This window comes from Culicoides brevitarsis, chromosome 1 (assembly GCF_036172545.1).
Source record: "Culicoides brevitarsis isolate CSIRO-B50_1 chromosome 1, AGI_CSIRO_Cbre_v1, whole genome shotgun sequence".
NCBI classification, from domain to species: domain Eukaryota; kingdom Metazoa; phylum Arthropoda; class Insecta; order Diptera; family Ceratopogonidae; genus Culicoides; species Culicoides brevitarsis.
Genome location: NC_087085.1, coordinates 45,595,830 through 45,612,036, shown reverse-complemented (window position 1 = coordinate 45,612,036; position 16,207 = coordinate 45,595,830). Strand labels below are relative to the sequence as shown.

The 16,207-nt window shown below is 26.0% G+C and overlaps 1 protein-coding gene across 1 annotated transcript in view; it reads left to right on the top strand.

The window, feature by feature from the left end:
- The window catches only part of LOC134831990 (2-amino-3-ketobutyrate coenzyme A ligase, mitochondrial), a 63,770-nt gene that overhangs the window by 37,871 nt on the left and 9,692 nt on the right, over positions 1-16,207 (top strand). The gene's annotated exons all lie outside the window — the stretch shown is intronic.

Here is a 16,207-nt window from a genome sequence, read left to right as displayed (position 1 = left end):
AGTCGTGTCGTAAATATAGTTTATCGCACTATTTTTATGACGTCTCGATGAACTTTATGAGTCGCATAAACATCAATAAAACCGCTGTTCGACTCATATGGAAGTTGAGATTCTTGACTTTTTATTAAGTAACTCTTCTCATTAACACCTTTTTCTGTTTACTTAGACTTTTTATAAATTCTTTATTTGACTCCGCAAGAGGCTTTATTGTCGTTTTTTTCTAATGATTTCATTATTTGCTTAAAAGGGGTCATAAAAGTTCTGCAAAATGTCAATGGAAGCAATTCAATTAAATTTTTTGTAATTGTTCTTGTCTTGAAATAAGGAAGTTGTAACAAAGTTTGACCTTTGAAGCTCTTCCTTTATTTTAATTAACACGAAAAACCTTTGTTAAACATCAAACTAACGTTTTAAGAGACAAAATTATTTTTTTAAGCTTAACGGTTTTTTTAAAAGAATGAGACGAATGAAATTGACCATTAAACATTTAGCCGTTCAACAAAAGATGGCGGAATGGAAAATTGGTGTTCCGATCCAAAAGCTCGTGGATCGAAATCGAAAGCTCAAAAGCTCCAGGTCGAAAGCTCGTAATGGCGGGAATTTATTTTTTTTTCAAAAGTCGAAAATCATCATTTTTAGTTAAAAATCGAAATTTTCGAGTTTTAGCCTTGAGTGCTGCTGATTTCCCAAAATTGCTAAAAGGCTTTCGAGGGATATTTTATGCTCCTGCGAGGTAATTTTGCTGTTTTTCATTTAAATTAATTATTTAATTAAATAATAATTATAAAAATTTAATTAATAAATTTTCCAATTTTTTAAAAATTTTTTATTCTAATATTTTTATTTTTATTAAAATATTCCTTTTTTTAATTTTTTAAATTAAATTTAAAAAAATAAATTAAATTAATTATAATAATTTTATTAAGTTCAAATTAAAATTAACAAAATAAGAAAATAAAAAAAAAACAAAACAAAATATTTTTGAAAAATTGAGAAAAATAGTTAATTTTGAATTAAAAAATTTTATTAAAAATTCTATTTAATAATTAATTTAAAAAAATATAAATTTTTAAAAAATATTTTGTTTTATTTTTAATATATTTTTTTATTTTGTTAATTTTTCATCTTTTATCCATAAAAAATTAAATTAAATTTAAAAAGTAAAATTTTAAATAAAATTCGATTTTATTTTGACTTTTCTAACTCCCTATTTAACATTTTCTTTAAACTAATTTTTTTTTTATAATAATAATTATGCATATATGTAGGTATGTTAAAATATTTCCTCCAAATTAACGACAATTTTCAAAGAATAACCAAAATCTCTTCTTCGTAAATTACATTATTATTTTGTGCTGAGTAAATTAGTCAAATAAGCTTCAGCCTTTTCACATGAATCATTTTTTGTTGACATCAGACATAATTCGGAGAAATAATTACCAAAGCTGAACAAATTCTTTTACAGAGCTAAAAATGCATTTTCATGAAATTTTCAATATAATTTCATCTTTTTAATTTAATGACTTTCCAGAAATTTTTTTAATTTAAAAAATATCTCATTATTTTTTTTTTTTCATTTTTTTAATAATCTCAAAAAAAAAGAAATTAATTTCGAATGATTTTTTTACAGCAATGTTATCTGAAAATATCATTAATGAAAAAATCAATTGGAAAAAAAACTTCAAACATGAAAAAAAAATTGATTGCCACTCATGCTGTTGATTAGCTTGAAAATTAAAATCCTCTTTTCCGCAATAAAATCCCGATTAAGAATCGAACCATTTCTAATTTTAATGAATCAATTAATTTAATTAACACAATTAAAATTTCACTCCCTTTCGAAAAATTGACTTGAGGCTCAGATCCCTTTCTATCAAAGCAAAAAAAAAATGTTCAAAGTAATTAAAATTCACAGTTAGTACATTTTTTTCGGTTAAAAAGATACCTCCTCATTTTCTTTAATGTTCAATTTAACTTTTACTGCGCGATAAGGTGCTTTACTTTGACTTTCAAATCTAACAAAAGCTAAAAAAATTACATGCATGGCTAAAATTTAGTTTTTTTTTTGCAATTAAACTTTTTCCGATAATGAAATGAAAATTAAAATGAATTGCATTACACCGAATAAATGTTTGGATAAAAACAGCAAAAAAAACTCGTTCGCTTTTTAATATATGCGAAAAAATATTAAAATGTTAATTAGTAGTGAATGTATGTAATATCGAAAATATGCATTTGGCAGCTTCGTTTCAGACAAACATTTGCATATTGTACCCTGGATGAGAGTTAATGATATTGCAGCTCTCGGATTAAAATAATAAAATAATCAAATGGGAAAAAATCCAATAATGTAATTAGAATTGTACGACGCTTTGGCAAGGACGACATGCAAAAAACTTGCCAAGAACGGATTTCTGTCGTCGTCGTTGTCGTAATTTGATTTATAAAGAGATATCGGATCGATCTTCACATTTCGCAGCATGCACAAGTGTTGTGTGTCTCAAAAAGCATTGAAGGATGATGCATAATGATGTAAATAAGGATAAAAATTATTATTTCTGAAGGTTGCTTCGGCACAGAAATGCTCAAGAGAAAAAAAAGGAAGACGATGAGAGATACTTCATAATCTCATAAATGCAAAAAAAAATATGATAAGATTGCTTTTTAATTAAAACTTTAATTGGAAAAAATTAATTAACAACAATTTAATGATACTTGATGATGAGCAGTAGGAGTGAAAACTCTTGCGTTATTTTTATTTATTTTGTATGGAAAATTTCTTCTTCTGATTTCGTTGGAAAAATTTTTAAAATTGGAATGAATTTTTAAAAGAATTTATTTAATTTATTGTAACCTGAAAAATTTTAGATTTTTACTCAATTTTCAATGTTGAAAACCATCCAAAAGTCATCCAAAGGCATTTTCTATAACTTTTGTTCAATTTGAAGCTTCAAAACCATCAAATGGACCTTCAAAATAAAAATTACGTATTTTTTACGTATTTTTTATTTTTCAATTTTCAAGCTTGAGAACCATCCAAAAGTCATAAAAGAAATTTTTCGTAATTTTTAATGAATAAAAGAAAAAAAAAAGAAAAATTTTGACAATTCTTTAAAAAACTCGCAGTTAGATAATATTTCAAATACAAATAAACAAATAAAACATTCAACCAACAAGAAAATGTACAAGTTTATGTTTCCTGGAAGTAATTGACGTCTCTCGAAAAGTACACAGACTGAATGAAATCCCATACAAAGTAAAGAGAATTCTTATCACGAGTCACTGATTGCCATTTTATTGCATAATCGAGATCTTTTTGATGTCCCTGCGATAAAACTGCAATAAAAATCATGAAAATCATCGATCGACTTCATTAGATCGATGCAAATATATGACCGAAGCTCATCACATAAAACATAACAATGCGATTTCTGTGCAATAAAATAAAATTAAACGGTTCACGTAACACAGCAAAAACAACAAATTCACGAGAACGTCGACATTGCAAATAATAATACGAGTCCTTTGTGTCGTTCAATGGGATTTTGTTATGATTATTTTCGTATCTCTTGTCGACATCGTAGTCATTGGCATCGTCGTCGTCGTCTCGCTTATTGACATAAGATAACCCAATATTGTCGGAATAATGTCATCAATATACGCTCTCTATCTCCCATGTTTTGTGTCATCCTTTTTTATTTTTATTAAAAACGGAGGCACGAGACGGGATGAGGTCCTTTTATGTAACCTTTATTGTGCATTATACTTACTTACATGCCCCGAAATTGACAAAGGTAACATAATAATGATGAAAATTTGAATTTTTGTATCGTTTCTTTGTTATCTGAACTTTTCTTTCGATTTAAAAACTTTTGTTTTTTATCAATCGAAAAATATTTACAATTTTTTTTTTATTTGGTTCAATTAATTCTTTGAAGCAGCTTTTAGTCCCTTTTTATCATCTTCTTTAAAAACAAGTAAAATTTTGAGATAAATAAAATGAGAAGAAAAAAAAATGAAAACAAATTATACGTCACGCAGTCCTTTTTTCAGCTCAAGCAAAAATGAATGAAATTTTCTTTTATCGCATATCTCACGAGCAGGACACGGCGCGGCGTAACGCTACGCCGGTATACATAATTAATTAAAGGACTATAATAATATTTTAGTGTTCACTTTATTCTTTCTTGTTTCTTTTTTCGTCGTTCTATTTACGTTGCTCCTGCATTTAATTTTTTTTCGTCTTTTTTTTTGTCGTCGTCCTTTTCTTTTTGGATGTTAAAGTAGTAAAAAGGACTGAAAAAGGAAAACATTTCGTGAGAAAAATGTCATTAAAAGCGCTTTTATGGAAAATTATCTTGATGAAATTATTCAGTAAATATTATTGAGACTTTAGCACTTATTGAACTGCTTAAAAATTTTGATTTTATTGAAATTTAAATATTTTTTATTTTAATTTATACGTTTTGATAATTTTATTATTATTTTTGAATTATTTTTTTTATTTTTTTAAAAAAAATTTTTAATTTTTCGAATTGTTTTTCGAATTTATTTTTAATTAATTTTTTTTTTATTTATTTATTTTTTTTAATATAAATTTTCAAGGATATCTAATTATTTTAAAATTTTTATATAAAAAAAAAATATTTTTTTTAATCAAATTATTAATAATTGTCAAAAATCTGTTCAATTAACATTTTAATTTTTTTCTTTTAATTTATAATTTTTTTTTTTTGATTAAGTCGGAACTCATAATTTTTAATTTTATTTAATCGTAATTTTCAAATTTTATTTTTAATTAAATATTTGTTGAACATAAATTTTAAATTTTATTTTGTAATTTTTATTCAAAATTTTTTTTAAAAATTTTTAAATTTTTATGCAATTTTGAAGAAAAAAACTCAAAATAAAAAATAACCAAATAAATGCCCTTTCTACTAACCGCTATTTTTCTATTTTTTCTGCGAATCTGCTACCGACAGACATTCAACCAACCATCGCTTTCCTCGAAATTCCTCAAGATCACGACCAAATTCCTCTAAAAAAAATTATTTGGGTCTATCTTAAGCTTTATTTTTTTCATAAAATTCGCAGAACACAATTTAAGGCAACATAAAGGTAGATTTTTGTCTCATCGTCAAAGCAAAGTAACTGAAATACATATTTTTTAATAACAGACAGAGGAAATTAATGAACGACTTGTACGAAAGGAAATTCTCTTTTTTCCGTTTTCAACTAACTAACCTACGTCAAAAGGTTCATAATTTCTCGTTCGTGATGGTTATTGTGGCTTAACATATTTTCGTGCGCCGCATTTATCCGAAACAAAAAAAAAAGATTTTTTAATAAAGAAACTAAAAGCTGACAAAATATATTAATTTTGATGCCATGCCGCTAAGGAAGCTTTTAAGGGAAAGTAAATAAATATTTTTTTTTCGCTCGTCGTGACAAAATGATTGCCGATAAAATGCTGAAAAAGGAAGAAAATAACGACCAATCCCTTTTTGTTTTGGGCGAATGAAAGTCATTAAGAGACCACTTATGGAACGCAACGAAACATCACTTCAGGTAAAAAGTTTTCTTTTCTATTTTATCTCGTTTTATTTAAATAATTAAAACATCTTAATTGAGTTTGCAGGCAGGCGGGAGACAAAAAGAGCGAAGAAAATGACCAAAACGCAAGTGATGTTAATTTATAAAGTCACTGAAACAGTAATAATAATATTTATTTTAGATACCTTTGATGGCAACGACGTTCCTTTCTCCTCCTTTTTAATTCAATCAACGCGAAAAATAAAACTTTCTGCTTTCAATTAGGCATGACGATGTCAATTTAACGGCGACTTCTTCTTCTTTGGCAAACAGTAAATAAACAATAAAATTTCAAGTCGTCGTAAATTTGCTGGTCAGACATCAATTAAAACTAAAGTTGCTGAAAACGGGAAGGCGTGGAGAAATTTCATCGCGTGGGTCGACGACGACAAGACAAGCGAAGAAAGGTGTAATTATTAACTTACTTCGTCTATTCCCAACTGTGAAAGCTGTGATTTGAGAACTCAGGATAATAAGCGACCTGCAAACACGCGAAAGATAGCAAACCATGCGCGAGAATGATAATTGTTGAATTATTGCCCATTCGCGTTTATTCATCCCTTGGCGTAATTTTTCACCGCATGACGCTTGTGTTTCATTAAAAAATTGTTTTTTTTTTGAAGCAACAAAAGAATAGAATAAAAAGAAGGGAAAAGAAAGGAGTAAATAAATTAAAAAAAAAATAGAAACAAAGATAAATTGATTTTAATTAAAATTATAAGGTATTTACGACAAATGTAGTCACGAATCATTTACAAAGCGAGAATGGGCAGCGAACAGGAATGGAATTAATTATCATTCAAAATGTTTTGTTGATGATTAATTTTTGTTTTTGTGCCTTTTTTGTTTTGAAAAGTTGCTCGTTTTATGGATTGTCTGTCGTTTTAATTCGAAATATTTTTTATTTATGTCGAAAAATTCGTAAATTAATTTTTTTGACAATCGAGTTATAAATTAGCTTAGAAACTAAAAATAAAAAAAAAATTGTAAAAATAATTTTAATTTAATTTTAATTTAATTTTAATTTTAATTTAATTTTAATTTAATTTTAATTTAATTTTAATTAAATTTTAATTTAATTTTAATTAAATTTTAATTTAATTTTAATTTATTTTAATTTAATTTAAATTTTAATTTTATTTTAATTTAATTTAATTTAAAATTTAATTTTAATTTAATTTTAATTTAATTTTAATTTAATTTTAATTAATTTGTCAAAAATATTTTTTTAGTTTAAATAATTTTAATAAAATTTGTGAATTTTAAAATTTTAAAAAAAAATAAAAAAAAAAAAATTTTAAATTTGTAATAAAATTATAAACTCATAAAAAAAATTTTAGTCTAAATACGATAAAACTATATTTTAACGAAAATTAAAAAAAAACATATCAAGTTGATTTGCCTCATGGGACTCCTTTAAATTTTTCTTTGTGTTAAAAAAAAATAAATTCCAATTTTATTAAAAGAAACAAAAGAGAGCAATTTTTGTGGCTTATAATTCACTGTCAATCCTTCCGTTTCTTGACTTTTATGAAATATATAAAATAAATTGAGAAACTTTTTTTTTATTTTTCGATTTTGCAGAGTAAACGACACGCATTGCACATCAAACTTTCAAGACAAAACAAGGAACATGATAACTTTCTTATTCCAATTTTTTTTCTTCGCCAGATATTAAAAGACTTTTCTGGTTGTTTTCTTTCAAAAAAATTTCATACAGCGACTCACACAATAAATGTAACATCGTCTGTCCCATATATGTTGCCGTGTTGTTGTTATGATCTGTCGTTTTGTCTGTTATTTTTCCTCATATTCAACGGGAATGAATAACATCTTTATGTATGAAAAAGTTTTCTCTTCCTTTTTTTGCTGTGGACTACTCTTCTTCTTCTCTTTATTTATGACACACACAAGGAAAAGACAAGAAAACAAGTTTTTCCGTTAAAATATGTATTATTTCATGTATTTTACCTGGATGGATGATGATGTTGATGAAAAATAGATGAACGAAAAAATTTTTTCGTTGTTGATATAGATAGCATGGCTCGTGTGTTATTCACATCGTCACATCATCATCGTGATAGTGAAATGGCATGATGACGATGATAATAGAGAAAAAAATGATGTCGGAAGCGAAATATGGGAAAAAAGTAGTTTTATTTTCAGTTTTTTTTTCCTGTATAATAATTTTGTATTTGAGTTTGTTTAATGACAATACATTTTTTTAACGAAAAATTTGAGAAACATTGTTTTAAAAAATTTTACCAAAAATTCAAGAGAGATAAAATTGATGGTCAAAAATTTTTTATTTCATGAAAAAAATGTTTTTTTAACATTTTTCTATGGACGATATCAAATTAAGGTTTTTTTATATTAATTAACGAAAATATTTTATAACATACGAAAATGCAATACAAACTTTCAATATTTTTTTTTTATTTTTATCAGAAAAAATATTTTTAATCGAAAAAATATTTTCAAACTTAAATTTTAATATTTAAAAAAAAAATTAAAATTTTCTTAAAAATTATTTCAGAAAACTGTTGTTTTAAATATTTTTAAAATTTTATTTTTTTTTTAATTAAATTATTTTCAAAATTTTTATTCTAAAAATTAAATTTTATGTTTTTTACTTCCTTTTTTAAAAGTAATATTTTTTGTTGTACCTAAATTTTTCTATAAGAAATTTTTTCTTCAAAATTCAATAATAATTTATTTACTTAATTTTGACATCTGAAATAAAAAATTCAAACGAACTCGAGTTTTCTTGCTGATTCAAAATACTTTTAATTGCCTTTAAGTAACTTTTTCACCTTTCATAGTATCTCTTAATAATATCAAAACTTAAAATTTTTCCCTTTTTTCCATGAAACTCGTAAATTCATACACTTTACCTTCACTGCTGCATTTTTTCATACAAATTAATATAAAAAAGGCTCAAGTACTTTTTCGTATTAAAATATGTCTCTATTACTCGAAAATTCACACAGACCTACAAAAAAAATTATTATAAATTTTAAGCTTTTTTTCATTTATTCATTTGAGTAAAAAGTTTTCTCTTCTGTGCTCTTATGAAAAAACATCAAGAATAAAAAAAACGTTTTTCTCATAAAAAAAAGAGTATGTTAATGTAATAAGGCAGCGTCACAGTCTCTTTCCATGATTATTATGCATACGTGTTTATATGAATTCCAAAAGTGTTTTACGAGTGAAGAGAATGAAGAAGGATTGCCTTGACTTACAAAAAATATATGGACTGCAACTCGGATGGCATAAGGGCACAAAATCTGAACGCAAAATATCTCTCGAGAGAGAAGAAGGAGAAAAAGAAGAATGTCTCCGTGCATAAATTTGCAGGTGAAAGATATTTTCCGACAATTTTCCACATCTTTTACTTATCTGATTACACATTGAGAGAGCATCGTGTGTTTCTCCATCGAAGTAAATGCCTTCTCACAAGCAAATAAATGAAATGATGCAGAAGAAAAGCCTTATTTCAATTATTTTATGGATATGCTGCATGGGCGAGGGAAATAAGTGATAAAGTTTTCCTTCGTTCTGCTCTCGGTTCTGACGTTGGTCATTTACAGGTATCACTTAACTTATATGGGCAACTTCCTCCTCATGTCTCAGGTTTTGATAAAAAGACAAAGTTTTTGGTTTTCTCTTTAATTATAATTGAATAAAGTTTTCTTTCTCCCTTTTTGTGCAATGTAGCATATGCAATTATGAGGTCATTTATATGCATGTTGCAGTCAACTTTTTTTTTTTTTTTTGATTTTTGCGTCTTTGTGACTAATGAAAAGTGTTACTTAATATTCAGCTAGATCGTCCCCTTTTACCTTCATCATCAAGGAATTTCTTCATTTTATTGACGTTCCAATGCCATCATATGTCGCCGTGTGGGTGAGAAATGCGGATGCTAATGTGAACAGACTAAAGCTTATTTATTGTACATGAAAAGAAAATTTACATCTAAATTGAATTGCATGTCGTTTACTGCGAGCTGAAGGAATGGAAAATAAAAAAGGTGAATTCGATGAAGATGAAGTGATTTTATTGGACTCCTTTTGAAAACGACATGCGAAAAATTTTGAGTTTTGAGAAGAAAAATGGCGGGAAATGCTAAAAGAAAAAAAAATTTCTTAAATTATCTCTTAATTAAATTTTCAATTTCAAGAATTATAATTTTTAAGTTTTTTCTTTTTAAATTTTATAAATTTTTTTTTAATTTTTTTTAATTTTTTAATTTTTCATTAATTCATTATTTTTTGTAATTTTAACATTTTAATGAAATTTTTTAAAAAAATTATTTTTAGCATACTTTGACTAACTCAATGATTTTTTAAAATTCCCAAACTCTCAAATTTCCTAAATTAATTGCGAAGTTTGGGAGTAAAACTTTTAATAAAAAAAAATAAAATTAATTTTTTGAACGAGAAAAATTTCTCTTAAATAAATTAATTTTAATTTAAATTTTTGAATAATGTAATTTTAATTTAAATTTTTAAATAAATTTATTTTAATTTATTTATTTTTTTTAAGTTTTATGTTAATTTTAATTTATTTAATTAATTAAATTAAATATTTTTTTAAAATTTTTAAAGTATTTTTTTTAAATAATAAAAATTAAAAAAATAAAAAAATAAAAATTACCATTTCAGTAGATTTCATTAATTTTTCGTTCCTCAGTGTGACTTTTCTGAATATGACAAACGATCACATGTATCCAGAAATTCGATTTAGCATGAAATTGCGGTTTGTCTGTTGATACTCTTACATGATAAAGTCACGCAAGTCCGTTGCTCCAAATCCATTTACCTTCTTTCGTCTCATAGAAAATCTCTCTTCCAAAGGAAAAAGTTTGTTCACATCGTTCAATCAAAGCACACACACAAACAGAGAGGAGACACACTTGAACGTCAACCTCAATTTTGCTTCACTTAACATGAGCCTCCTCTATCATCAATATAATGTCCCGTTCTGAATAATTAATGCACCCGGAGATAAACTCTTTGTTCATATTTCATGTCTTGTGTCATCGTGCTTCTTTGTCAAGAATGTAAGTGGCTTGTAATTTCCATGAGAATTTCAACAACTTTTGCTCCGTGAGATGTTTTCAGGTAGTTGCTGTGCACAAAGACGAGTCGAGTGTCCCTCGATCAAAAGTTGCATGACAGTTACTAATTACAATTGTGACTCGAGTTTGACTTGAGTAGTCTTTTGCTTTCGGTACGAACTTTTTTTTCCGTTGCAATAATAATAATCATAATAAAGTTCATTAAAATTTTCTACATTCCAAAGTGAAATTTTCTCTCGCCGCTTTTCTTGGCAAGGAACTGATGACGAAAACGACGAGCGACGATAGTAATTAGTTTTTTATTATTATGATTCGACTCGACGAGGTACGACGACGACGTGGTTGGAAAAAAGTTGGGGTTTTATAATGTGACTCATAAAACGGAGCATGGGCGAGGCACACACAAACACAAAACTTTGATGATGGTGTAATATTTTTAATCTAAAGAAAGGCTTTTTGTACGAACATAATAAAAAGTGACTTTGGTTTTAATGGTTGTTGGTTTTTTTTGCTGTTTTGAGCACACGTCAGATTTATTTTTTTTTTGTGTATTTCGACACGCAACACACGTCTTTCGCATGACTTTTAATGAATTTTAACAGTTAACAATGAATTACATTCCAGAAGTAATTAAAAGTACTCCCGTTTGTCATGAATTCATGAAATGTTAAAACTAGCAGGTGGTTACGCATGTTTGTGAAAGAAAAAACAAACGAATTTTCACATTAAAGGAATTTTTATTAAAAAAACATGCAAATTTAACTTTATTAAATTTCAATAAATTCAGGGAAAAATTCTTCCTTTTTGCTTTATGTCAAAAAAAAAATTTTTTTTCAAAAAAAATAAAAATAACAATGAAATAAATATTTTCTTCTGATTCTTAATTCATTTTAATTAATTTAAAAAAAATAATTCATTTTTAATTATGTAATTTTTTTTTAATGAAAATATTATTTTTGTTTCAGAAATAAAAAATAAAATAAATTATTTTCTTATAGGTATTTTTTAAATTTTTAATTAAAGTTATTTAATATTTTTTAAAAAATTTTTAAAATTTTTCATTTTTTTCTTTTGCATGGTTAATGAAAATTATAATTAAAAGATAAATAAATAAAATATTTTTTTTTATTATTTTTTAAATTAATTTTATTCAAAAAATATTTATTAATTTTTTAATGAAATAATTTAAAAAAAAATCAAAAATTAATTTACTTTAATTAAAAAAATATATTTGAAATTTGAAATAATTTTTAAATAAATTTGAAATTAAATTTTTTAAAAATAATTTTTATGTTCATTTTTTTAAAATTTCTATTTTTTATTTTCTTTAAAATTTAATATGAAATTGCAAAGGTACTCATGAATTAAAAAAAAAAATGTTGCAAAAGACATTCCACAAAGCACAAGCAATTGATCGTCAATTAAAACTCCTGCACTTTCGAATGAATTTCCCATTATCAAGTTCTTGCTTGAGTTATTTTCTGCACTTTATTCAGCACAAATGCTCTATCAGACACAAATTTGTCTTTTTCTGTCCTATTGTCATTTCAGTGCAAAACCAAACATGCATATTGGCAGGCAAGAAGAACGACGACAAAGACATAACAACACTGCACCGAGAAAAGTTCGTGTTTTTTTTTTTGCTCGAAAAAAGGAAGGTACAAAAAGTATGCTAAATGAAAAATTTTTCAAATGTTACAAAAATTTTAAACGTTTTCTGCCATGCGATGTTATTAAGCGCGCTTACCTACAGATAAACTTTGTTGCCCTATATTCTTCGTTTTTTTATTTTTTTTTTTCGTGTTAAGGTAGGTTCACATGCATTTCAATAGCATTTGAACAAAAAAATCTTTTTTCAGTTGTTTATGAAGTAGACGACACACAGATTTCTTTCCCATATAAACAACAAAAATGTTACAGATCTGGGCGAAAAGAATGTAAAAAGTTGGTGTTAAGGTATTTTTCTGTTGTTCGTATTTTTTTTTGCTTTGCAACAAACATTGCATGAAGGATTCTTTTCATATTAAAAAAATTGTGTTGTTGCGTTTTAATTTTTTTTAGGACAAAACAAAGGAATCTCAAAAATAATTTTCCGTGACGTTTGTTTTAATCTTTATTGTAATGAAGATGATGATTACGATGTTGTTGCATTTAAATTCGGAGAAAATTAAATGATGAAAAATGGTTGTGTCTTAATTAGTTTTCTCATTTAATTCTTTTCTTAAGAGAAATACTGAAAAATTAAATAAAATTTTTTAATGAGAAATTTTATTTTAAAATTCGTGTGCAAGTTTCATGGGAAGGCGATTAACGAAGAGAGAATTTTTTTTCCAAATTTTCAAAAAAAAAAATTTTTTTTTTCATGAAAAACATTGCTCAGGACAAGTTTAATTGGAAGGCGTTTTACGAAGAGATAATTTTTTTTTTCCAAATTTAAAATTTTTTTTTTCATGAAAAACATTGCTAAGGACAAGTTTCATGGGAAGGCGTTTAACGAAGAGATAAATTTTTGTTTTCCAAATTTTCAAAAAAAAAAAATTTTTTTTCATGAAAAACATTGCTCAGGACAAGTTTCATGGGAAGGCGTTTAACGAAGAGATAAATTTTTTTTTCCAAATTTTCAAAAAAAAAAATTTTTTTTCATGAAAAACATTGCTCAGGACAAGTTTCATGGGAAGGCGTTTAACGAAGAGATAAATTTTTTTTTTCCAAATTTTCAAAAAAAAAAATTTTTTTTTTTCATGAAAAACATTGCTCAGGACAAGTTTCATGGGAAGGCGTTTAACGAAGAGATAAATTTTTTTTTTCCAAATTTTCAAAAAAAAAATTTTTTTTTTTTTTTCATGAAAAACATTGCTCAGGACAAGTTTCATGGGAAGGCGTTTAACGAAGAGATAAATTTTTTTTTTCCAAATTTTCAAAAAAAAAAAAAAATTTTTTTTTTTTTTTTTTTTTTTTCATGAAAAACATTGCTCAGGACAAGTTTTTTTTCCAAATTTTCATTGCTCAGGAAAAAAAAAAAATTTTTTTTTTTTTTCATGAAAAACATTGCTCAGGACAAGTTTCATGGGAAGGCGTTTTACGAAGAGATAATTTTTTTTTTCCAAATTTTCAAAAAAAAATTTTTTTTTTTTTTTTTTATGAAAAAAATTGCTCAGGACAAGTTTCATGGGAAGGCGTTTTACGAAGAGATAAATTTTTTTTTTCAAAATTTTAAAAAAAAAAAAAAAAATTTTTTTTTTTTTTTTTCATGAAAAACATTGCTCAGGACAAGTTTCATGGGAAGGCGTTTAACGAAGAGATAATTTTTTTTTTTCCAAATTTTCAAAAAAAAAATTTTTTTTTTCATGAAAAACATTGCTCAGGACAAGTTTCATGGGAAGGCGTTTAACGAAGAGATAAATTTTTTTTTTCCAAATTTTCAAAAAAAAAAAAATTTTTTTTTCATGAAAAACATTGCTCAGGACAAGTTTCATGGGAAGGCGTTTAACGAAGAGATAATTTTTTTTTTTTATTTTTTGATGAAAAACATCGCTCAGGGCAAGTTTCATGGGAAGGCGTTTAACGAAGAGATAAATTTTTTTTTTCCAAATTTTCAAAAAAAAAAAAAAAAAATTTTTTTTTTTTTTTTTTTCATGAAAAACATTGCTCAGGACAAGTTTCATGGGAAGGCGTTTAACGAAGAGATAAATTTTTTTTTTCCAAATTTTAAAAAAAAAATTTTTTTTTTCATGAAAAACATTGCTCAGGACAAGTTTCATGGGAAGGCGTTTAACGAAGAGATAATTTTTTTTTCCAAAATTTCAAAAAAAATTTTTTTTTTTTTTTTTTGATGAAAAACATCGCTCAGGACAAGTTTCATGGGAAGGCGTTTAACGAAGAGATAAATTTTTTTTTTCCAAATTTTCAAAAAAAAAATTTTTTTTTATGAAAAAACTTGTTCAGTGCAGAGATAAATTTTTTTTCCAAATTTTCAAAAAAAAAATATTTTTTTTTTTGATGAAAAACATTACTCTGCAAACTGAAGATTTCTCAAAACTTCAGGAAAGGAAACAAATAACGGTAAATAATTTACTTTTTTATCTGTCCTATAAATTTCTGCTAAACTAGCAAGCAACCGAGCACACTATCTTTCTTTCTCGGATTCAATATATTTTATTATTTGTTCGGGCAAATATCTCTTTTGTTGCTCGACACTTTACATATTTACCATTCGAGTAGTTGTTGTTGTTGCTGCTATTTATTATTGTACGATTATCGGAGTTGTAGTTTGCTATCTTCTCGTCGTTCTGAGTACTTTAAAATATCTGTTTTAATGGCAACGGAGGTAACATAGTTTTAGGTACATTAGAATTACGGCATTTTAAAGCCTTAGGAAAATATTTTGCCATAGCAATAAATACAACGCAAACAGAGGATAATCTCTTTATATTTCAGGTTGTGCAAAGTACGAACAAGGAATTCTTGGATGTTTATAAATTTCTGAAAAGGTATTTGTTTGTCATGTATATTTCGCATAAGCATCACATCAACATCGTCATCAAACATTTCAGAAGTAGGACATGGAATTTCTGCGTAAAATCTATTCCAATTAATCCAAATCAAGCAAAAACCCTTAAAGAATCCATCAAGAAATCGAAATGAAAAATTGTCAATTAATCGATGAGGTCTTGACCCTCCCTATTGCTTAACGTCGGAGTAAAATATTGAACCAGCATAATTTCAACGTGTGAGTATCCTTTTTGTTTGTTGATAAATTGAGCCGAATGCCAAAAAGCATCGCCGACCATTACATAACAAATAAATTTATTGAAAGGGAGAGAGGCAGCAAATGTTCCACACACTTATCCTGATTACTGTTATTATTTATTGCACCATTTTTTTCTCGACTACTACAATTTTTTTTATTCTACAAAATTTTATGGTCGACAGTTAAAGAATTTTATTGCTTTTGTATCGGCGGTGTGTTACGGGTACGGGTCCAAAGCTTATTTTATGTGACAGCACAACTGTTTTTAGTATTTTTTATGTTATTTAACACATTGTTGTGTATTTATTATTATTGATATTATTATTATTATTCGGTAGATATCGGGCACGAAAAAGACATTTATTCAAGTCAAACACACTCACCGATGATGACTCTTTCTCTTTTCGGAAATTTCTTGCACGTGCAAAGACGGCTTTAAGCATAGAAAAAGCTGAAATAATAATGTTAAGGTACAAAAAAGGAAAACAGTAGTAAATTTAATACCTTTATCCCTATTTTCAATGTACCAAAAAGATGATGTATTTACAGTTTTTACGTTTTACGAGCGATCTGACGATGCGACGGCGGCGGTAAGTTGAGAATAAATTTGAAAAGAAAAAAGTCTCAAAGAGAAATTTTCGATAAAAGAAATTATTTAAGTGTATTTTTCTTTTTGATATATTTTATCAAAAATTTCTCTTTTTCTTCCTCTTTGATAAGCTTAAATTTTTAAACCTTACAAGAATTTAAAATATGTAAACAAGAGCTTATCTGATCAAACATTT